The sequence below is a fragment of the Mirounga leonina genome, unplaced genomic scaffold (genome assembly GCF_011800145.1).
Source record: "Mirounga leonina isolate KUSES-001 unplaced genomic scaffold, KU_Mleo_1.0 Mir_151, whole genome shotgun sequence".
NCBI classification, from domain to species: domain Eukaryota; kingdom Metazoa; phylum Chordata; class Mammalia; order Carnivora; family Phocidae; genus Mirounga; species Mirounga leonina.
Genome location: NW_023270377.1, coordinates 49,681,151 through 49,690,893, shown reverse-complemented (window position 1 = coordinate 49,690,893; position 9,743 = coordinate 49,681,151). Strand labels below are relative to the sequence as shown.

At 38.0% G+C, this 9,743-nt stretch overlaps 1 pseudogene; it reads left to right on the top strand.

Annotated features, from left to right (window-relative positions):
- The first annotated feature begins 8,442 nt into the window (after positions 1-8,442).
- On the top strand, positions 8,443-9,312 carry LOC118011796 (annotated as a pseudogene).
- The last annotated feature ends 431 nt before the right edge of the window (positions 9,313-9,743 follow it).

The window sequence follows — 9,743 nt, the reverse complement described above, 5'->3', positions numbered from 1 at the left end:
TTTGGTTTTGCTGTCTAGTTGCTGGGTTATTTCTATGTGGGGACTTGGGAAGATCCAGAAGCCATCTCTGTCTTCCCATCAAATGATTTTTCAACAACATAATTTATGATGACACATCACTAGAGTTCAAAAAGGAAATATTTTTTCAGACTTCAAGTTGACACTACATGCCTAATGCCAAATAGTCCATGAATCAAATATATTGATTGCAATAAGTAAAGGCAAGCTAACTTTATTTCCTAACATTAAATTTTTATTTTTTTAAATTTTATTTATTTATATGAGAGAGAGAGAGCAAGCAAGCATAAGTGGGGATAGAGGCAGAAGGAGAGGAAGAAGCAGACTCCCCACTGAGCAGGGAGCCCAATGCTTCTTCCCCCCAACCCCCACTCGTGCTCTCTTTCACTGGATCTCCCTCAAATAAATAAATCAATCTTTTAAAAAAAATGTAATTACAGGCCCATACACATGCAGAAAGTTTGCCAGTTAAGGGAAATTAGCTTGATATTCTACTTCTAATTAACCTTTGTTTTCTTTACTCTTAAACTTGTACATGCAGGGACTTGTATAAAATTATTTGGAAAAAGAACGGGGAAAAAAAAAAAACCACATAGGTGTTTGATGTTTGTTCACTTGTTTCCATGTCAAAGAGGATGCTAAAGGGATCCTGGAGTGATGGATGCCAAAAGCAGTTGAATGTCTCCAAGGATGTGCAGATCACAATGGTCAATAAATCCCTGTCCCTTTTGGTTCATTTGCAGAATAAGGAATGAAATAGAAAATGATAACCAACATTCTCAGATTTGTTTATTCTAGAAAGAAGATCTTCCTGGATATTAATATTAGCACATATGAATTGTGCTTTCAGTCCTTTAAGTTATACTCTTCTTGGATATAAAGACTGTATTTACTTTAGGTAAGCTTTAAGTAAGGCAAATCACACATGTACACATTCACAAACAGTATTTTTTAACAATAATAATAACACTAGGGGCGCATGGGTGGCTCAGTCGTTAACCGTCTGCCTTCGGCTCAGGTCATGATCCCAGTGTCCTGGGATCGAGCCCCACATCGGGCTCCCAGCTCAGCGGTGAGCCTGCTTCTCCTCCCTCTGCCTGCCTCTCTGCCTACTTGTACTCTCTATCTCTCTGTCAAATAAATAAATAAAATCTTTAAAAATAATAATAATAAAGCTAATGCTTAAAATTCTAGGAAACTAAAAATGTGACTCAAAAAAATACACACACTTTACAAGTAAAATAAAGTAAGTGGGAACAATATCTACAGGTGTTGTTATAAACATAGAAGGTGTTATTTACTCAGAAGTATCACAATGATTACTGTGCTAGCTGTCTCAACCCAAAACAATTATCAACAGGTTAACTCTGTTTGACTTCCCTACCACCTGCTGGTGGAACTTGGGATCAAACCTAGGGATTAAACTGGCCAAGTGTGCACTTGAATCCAGTTATGGTTAAACTCCTTTCATTACTAAAAGATCAGAAAGCAGGTATTACTTGTCTCAGGAATGTGAACAGAAGAGCATTATAGCCAGACCAGAAAAATGGGAAGGATTGGCAGAGATCAAATAGAATGCCCACTGTGGTGCGGTTTTATCAACTATGTACTCAAGGAATTTGGGCTCCAAGATAGCATGATGTGGTTCCACTCAACACAGGACAGAATAATCTCTCCTGATGAGTCAGACTTGTGGGAGAGAATCCATGTTGGGTTTGAAAACTCCTTTAGAGTTTCTGCCAAGCAGCATCTTATACTAAAAAGATATATAATTATATAGAGTGACTAATTCATTTTTGCAGATCTCTTGGATGTTATATCAGACGGAGTTATATATTTACCTAATTTGTCTCCACCATTTGGATTATGCCCTTTGAGATAGGGGCTGCATCACCTTCATCCTTTCATCTCTGTTATCTAATACAATGCCTGGAATATGTTAAGTATCCAATAAAAGTTTTTTGAGAGCTGAATAGGTAGAGGAGTCTTCACTCAGAAAAGCTAGTGGCATCTGCAAATTTGAGTATTTCCCTGTGTGCTTTCAGGTGTTTGTGTAACTTCAAATGAAACTGCATGAGAGTTGCTTTTTCTACCCAAAACTACCCTTCTCTTGTCCCTTTTGTTGCTTATTTTTATCTGTTTATTAAAAATTAAACTTGGGGCACCTGGGTGCCTCAGTCAGTTAGGGGTCCAACTCTTGATTTCAGCTCAGGTCATGATTTCAGGATCATGAGATAGAGCCTTGTATCAGATTCCGTGCTTGGTGCACAGTCTGCTTGAGATTCTCTCTCTCCCTCTCCCTCTGTCTCACCCCCTGCATGTGTATGCCCTCTAAATAAATAAATAAATAAAATCTTTAAAAAATTAAACTTATCAAAGCATCATTGAATCTATAAATATAGTGTAACCATAGAGTCTTCTCAGCTTACAAATAAAAGTATCTGTGAAAATAGGGGCGCCTGGGTGGCTCGAACGGTTAAACGTCTGCCTTCTGCTCAGGTCATGTTCCCAGGGTCCTGGGGTCGAGCCCCGCCTGCTTCTCCCTCTCCCTCTGCCTGCTGCTTCCCCTGCTTGTACACTCTCTCTCTGTGTCAAAAATAAATAAAATCTTTAAAAAAAAAGTATCTGTGAAAATAGTAAGGTGAGGTTATTCTTTTCAAAGGTTATGCTATGATTTATTTCCAAAGTGAGCTTATATTTCTTTCTTTTTTTTTTTTTAATTTATTTGAGACAGAGAGAATGAGAGACAGAGAGCATGAGAGGGAGGGGGGTCAGAGGGAGAAGCAGACTCCCTGCTGAGCAGGGAGCCTGATGCGGGACTCGATCCCAGGACTCCAGGATCATGACCTGAGCCGAAGGCAGTCGCTTAACCAACTGAGCCACCCAGGCGCCCGTGAGCTTATATTTCTTAAACAACCTAGTCTTAAATTCATTTCTCATTTACTTTCAATACTTGGTACATTAAATCTGACCCAAATAATTTATTCATTCCTAGGTTACCAAATTATTCAGAGAATACCATCAGCTTATAACTCTCTAAACCTAAAATGTGGATCACCTCTAGATAGAGTTTAAGTATGGCACGTTCCCCAAAGTATTTCTTGGTAAAGATTTAAGCAATTGTTGAATATCTGTACTGTCTCCTTTCTAGCCCTCATAACAACTCCTACACAGTGACTATTGAGTAGTACTCCTTTGTGTTAGCAGCTGGCTTCCTTCTTTCAGTATATTTTAAGCACCGTCCTAGTTGCAAACTAAAGCTCTATTAAGGCATTCCTCAAATTCTTTTTGACTAATCTAAGATTTGGTTTCTACATGGCATGACTTTTCTTAGTCATATATAAACCAGATATTAAATGGACCCCAAACAGATTTCCAAAATTAATTTCTAAAAAAAAAAAAATGCATTTTTTTATAGGATCACTTCTTGTATATTTATATACAAGAATGCGTATCTTACTGAACATTCATCTTCTTAAACATTTAGTCTTCTTACTGACAATATGTAAGGGGTGTTACTTAACTCTCTAAGACAAAAGTCTAATCAAGTCATCTGCATTCTTTCCCATCTTGGGATTTGGCAGCTATGGAAGTTCAAAGAAAGTGAACACTTGGCTTTGGGCATGGGTGTTTTCCCTGCAGGTACTGAAGGGTCCTGGGAAGGTCCAGAGAGGTGCAAGGGAAGGGAAAAGAGGAAAGAATACAGGAAGGAGAGGAGGGAAGCTGTTTCTGCAACCCCTTCTAAAATAAAGACTCTTGTGTTGTATATGTAAATAGAAACTCTAGGTTTTAGCTTTATTTTGAGTAATGTACAAACATCCTTTACAGTGTAAACATCTGCTGACATTGTGAAGTCCTCAAGGAAAAAGACTCAACCATCAATATCTTTCCCTATAATATCCACACAGGGTGCCTCTCAAAAAATCCTTTCACAGAATAAAGGCCAAATATTCTCTTTTGCTTTTATCTTTGGTTGTTTGGCAGTTTGTAGACTTCTCCAAAAGCATTAAGGCATAAAGAAAAGTCTCCTTTCACCAAATTGCTTTGTTCTCCCTGGAAACTTTTCTGTTCTTTTAAGAAAACATTTTAGAATGCCCTTGTTTCAGAATTTTAAAGAAATATGAAATTTAAGTAATTAAGTATCCTGGTGGATCACTAATCCAAAATTATTGCAGCTATTTCTCAGTTTATCAGTCTCCCTAAAGACCATTAAGTACTATGCACAAACAACCACAATAGCTTCATCTTTAAATGCCCAGAAGCATAGCCCAGAAATTAAGATGGGAGTTTAATTTATTTCTTCTCCATTCAGCTCCTACTCTGTTTTTCCAGGGCTTTGTAAGCTGGTTTATTTTTAATTGCGATTATTCTAAGAAAAGAATTTTGAAGAAAAAAGAACAAGGATCTTTGCCATTAACTCTGCTTTCACGCTTTTCCTTTCTCATTGTCCATGTCCTATATTGCCCATCAAGCTCTGCCTTTAAAGTGGGGGGGAGGCACCAGAAAGGAGAGCCCACCCTATCCAAACTTTTGGTGACTGCTTCCTCCTCTAAAGTCCTATACCACACATTATGTTAAACACTCACTTTGTTCACGTGTGTATTATACTTACTCTTACTACACAACAAAAAAATTACCCAAAACTTAGTGGCTTAACACAACCACTTTATTATGGTCTAGGACTTTGAAAGTCAAGAATTCAGATACCACACAGTGGGAATGGCTTATCTGTTCTACAACGTCAGTCTTTCAGCGGGGAGTTTCTTAATGGCTGGGGGTTACAGTCATCTGGAGGTGATTTCACTCGCATGTCTGATGGTTGCTATGGCTCTAAGTTGCTACCTCAGTGGGACTTAAGCAGGGGCTGTCAACTGAAGCGCGTATTTGAGCCTCTCCGTGTGGGCTGGGCTTCCTCACAGTATGACGGCCTAAGGGTAGCCGTGGTCTTCTATCTGGACGCTCCCTGCTTTAATCGTGAGCAAGGCAGAAACTGCAGCGCATTCCGTGTCCCAGCCTCTGTAGTTATACAGCAGCATTTCCTCTGCATTCTCTTGGTTACGAGCAAATCTGAAATCTAATCAGATTCAAGGGAAGGGACATACACTCCCCCTCTCAGCGGAGTGCCAAGTGATTGGTGGATATATGTTTTTAAACTGCTACAATATGTTTTCTTATGTTATTACTTTTTATGTCTATTTCCTGGCTCTTCAGCTTCATATTGTTCTAAGCTGATAGGGTTGACAGAAATAGCAAGTAAAAATATGGAATTCTCCAGGGAGCCTAAGTGGCTCAGTTGGTTGAGCCTCTGACGCTTGGGTTCAGCTCAGGCTGTGATCTCATGGGTCCATGGATCATGAGATTGAACCTCACGATGGGCTCCCCACTCAGCGAGGAGGCTGCTTCAATATTCTCTCCCTCTGCCTTTCCCACCACTCGAGTGTGCACTCTCTTTACTCTCTCTCAAATAAATAAATCTTTAAAAAAATATATGGAATTCCCCTAAATTTGAATTTCAGATGAATAATTTCTTAGCATAGAAAGATAGATATCTCCAACCCAATATTTAGGACATATTTAGACTAAAAAATTATTTGTTGTTTATCTGAAATTCAAATTAAAATGGAGAGTCCCTTATTTTATCAGCTAATCCTACTAAAGCATATCTCAGTGCCATGGGTATCAGAGAGGTTCAATTGTACTTGTTATTGATACAAATATTACATCTGATTATATTGCTGAATAACTACATATATCAGATCACTAGACTCTACTCCCTGTATAGGAATCATAAAGTGAAACCTTATATTCTACACCCAGATCTTCAGGTTGCTACTTCAGTATGGCAGGGAAGTCCCTTAGAGCCTGATCTGGGTATACAACCCTTCTTCACATCTACAAATAAAATAAGTCATTAAGTAAAATTTTGCAGATTTTAGAGTTGCCATCACTGGAAATTAGATTTGAAAACTCTGCAGCAGAGTTCTCTTAAGTTTTTAAAATAAAATTGGCCACTTTTATAGAGTTTGTTTTAAAAATAATAATAATTAACACTATTTCAAAATGTTCATGCTTTCTTCTATCCTCATCAAACAGTTGTCTTTCTTCTGTTTTGGAATATCCATTTTCTGAAAGATTTTTTTCCAAACATGCTATAAAATTTTCATCAATAGAGAACCCTTAGTGGGCCTCCAGAATTATTATAAGTTTATAAATTTTAAGCCTTATTTATACACTGAGTACATAAAAGTCATACAATGACTATTTTGTGAGAATTCACATTTTCATCTTCATATTTGCTTAGCTGTGAGAAAAAGATTTGAGTTGTCTACTGAACTCTTATCATTTATTATCATTATTAATAAACATATGTCATCAGTAAGTTTGTTTACAAAAATTAGGTTCTTTGGAAGTCAGATTTAGATGACATAGAAAGATCACTATATTGTGCACCTGAAGCTAATATAATATTGTATGTTAACTCTACTGGAATTAAAATAAAATAAAATAATTAAAATAGATGACATAGGAAGAGTTTAAAAAGAGATAAAACACCTTGCAAAACATAAAGAAACAGGGAATGGGCAAGATTGAGTTACTGAGACAGGGTGGAAAGAGAAGAGGTCATAGGAAGAGAAGTTAGCCCAGCAATGCAATGGAATACATGTGCTCTATGAGGAAAGATGACCAATTAAAATAAGATATAGAAATCAAACAGTGTTTCATAGGTTGTTTAGAAATTGGCTTAATAATCCTCCTTTCTGTTTCCTTGCCCTTGAGTATTCCCCTCCCACACTGATTCTGGGCTTGGCCATGTGTCTTGCTTTGGTCAATGGCAAACCTGACATAAGCAGAAATTTGGAAAGTGTTTGTTTATTAAAGGCTTATCTCTTGCTACTTTTCAGAATTCTGTTGCTGCTATCATGTTAAAAGCCAAGGCTAGTCTGCTGGATTATAAAAGACACATGGTCCAATTATCCCCATTACGATAGCCAATAGCCAACATCAACTGCCCAATAGATGGGAAAGGCCATCCTAGAACACCCAACCCACAGATGGTTGTAGAACTACATGGTCAACCCATAGACTCAGGAGCAATCATAAAATGATTGTTACCTTAAAGTTGTTAGGTTATTTGTCATGGAGGATAATCTAACAGATATAAATATCTATAATCTGATTTTAAATGGTATGCTGTCCTGTGATATAAACTTTTTTGTCCTAAATATCCAATAAAAATTTTCTAGAGACCATGTTGATGATAATTTGGAAGCAGAATAAAATTGGGCAATGGTGGTAATTGAGAGACAGAATAATTGGACAACATAGTATGGGAAAAGAATTAATATAAGTAGAAGATAAATAGTACAATAGACAAAGAGGATAAAATAACATCTAGAACTCAGACCAGTAGTAACTGGCTTTCATGAAACTGAAGCTATAAAAAAGGACACTGGATTAGAAGTGGGAGCCAATTTTGTCAAGAAATTGATAAAGAATACAAGATAACCCATTAGACCTATTAAAGATGCTGACATGATGTTACACTAAAAAAAACAAAAACAAAAACATGATGGGGAGGCTAAAAGATTAACCATATCCGTGGCTGTAACTGAGGTATACTGTGTCTTTTCTTGCTTCTAGATGTTCTTTTACCTTTCCTGTCAGTATTTGTTTAAGAATTTATCATTGAGTTGGCTGATACTCCGTGAAAATGGTATTAACTACGACCACACTGGTAACCAGAGGAAGGTAGGATAGGAAGGGTGAGTTGACGTTTATTAATAGTTATAGAATGCAGGTAAGGTACTCAAGTAAAATGCAGACTGCAAGAGTAGCAAAATAGAAAGTTAGTTTGTCTGTATGAAGCAAGTCGCTGAAGGTTTATTTTGTTCAACAAGACGTGGCCTTCAGTTAAATTCATTTTTAAAGACAAAACTCAGGTTAACATTATCCAAAACTGTAAATTCTATACCAAGAAAGAGACAGAATATTAATAATATTTTAAACTGCAGCAATTTAAAAGTACCTGGGTGGCTCAGTCGATTAAGCATCTGCCCTTGGCTCAGGTCAAGATCTCTGGGTCTTGGGAACAAGCCCTGTATGGGGCTCCCTGCTCAGTGGGGAGTCTGCTTCTCCCTCGGCCCCTCCCCCTGCTCCTATGATATCATGCTCTCTCTCTCCTTTTCTTAAGTAAATAAATAAAATATTTTTAAAAAATAAATTAAAAAAATAAAACTGCAGAAATTTAAACCTCTATAATTTTATAGAGTGATATCTACATCCCCATTTCATTCTGAAATATTTGAAAACACTAATATTCATTGAGTTAAAAGTAAACCAGTTTTCCTTTTCCATGCTACCCAGGGAAGGGTCCATGTGGCATTGTTTTGCATTCCCATCATCGCGTAAAGGGAAATTTTCACAATGTCTGGAGCCCTTGATGTCCGGCGTGAAGGAGGAAGATGTCCTCAAATTCCTTGCAGCAGGAACCCACTTAGGTGGCACCAACCTTGACTTCCAAATGGAACAGTACACCTACAAAAGGAAAAGTGATGGGATTCACATCATAAATCTGAAGAGAACTTGGGAGAAGCTTCTGCTGGCAGCTCATGCTGTGGTTGCCATTGAAAACCCAGCTGATGTCAGTGTCATATCGTCTGGGAATACTGAAGTTTGCTGCTGCTGCTGGGGCCACTGCCATTGCCGGCCACTTCACTCTTAGAACCTTCACTAACCAGATCCAGGCAGCCTTCCAAGAGCTGAGGCTTTTGGTGGTTACTGATCCCAGGGCTGACCACCAGCCTCTTAACAGAGACATCTTATGCTAACCTGCCTACCATCGCTCTGTCTAACACCGACTCTCCTCTGCACTATGTGGACACTGCCATCCCTTTCAACAACAAGGGAGCTCACTCAGTGGGTCTGATGTGGTAGAGGCTGGCCAGGGAAGTTCTGCGCATGTGTGGCACCATTTCCCATGAACACCCATGGGAGGTCATGCCTGATCTCTACTTCTACAGAGATCCTGAAGAGATTGAAAAGGAAGAGCAGGTCTCTGCTGAACAGGCTGTGACCAAGGAGGAATTTCAGGGTGAATGGACTGCTCCAGCTCCTGAGTTCACTGCTACTCAACCTGAAGTTGCAGACTGGTCTGAAGGCGTGCAGGGGCCCTCTGTGCCTATTCAGCAGTTCCCTACTGAAGACTGGAGCGCCCAGCCGGCCCCTGAAGACTGGTCTGCAGCTCCCACTGCTCAGGCCACTGAATGGGTAGGAACAACCACTGAGTGGTCTTAAGCTGCTCTTCCACAAAGGCAAACAAAATGGAAATAAGGTTGATGGAAAATAAACAGTTTCTAAAAAAAAAAAAAAGTAAACCAGTTTTATGAAGTTTTATAAATAGATATATTCTAAAATAAATTACATATTATTCCTAAAAATATAGTTTTCATAAATAAAATATTTTATACAATTTTCCTAAATAATACATGACCAGAACTATACATAAAGTGCCTATAAATTGTGGAGAATTTGCAAGAATACCACAGAATAAAAATTTAAAATTCATATTTGAAAATTATAATGAAATATTATAAGCAAATTTTATCTTAATTTTTTATTTGGAATACTTTTTGGTTAACCTATGGTGTCAGTGCATTAAAATAGATATCCCACTTACATGTAGCAGTGTTTGGATAACTGGTCTAATTATTTCAAAGTGTTATCAG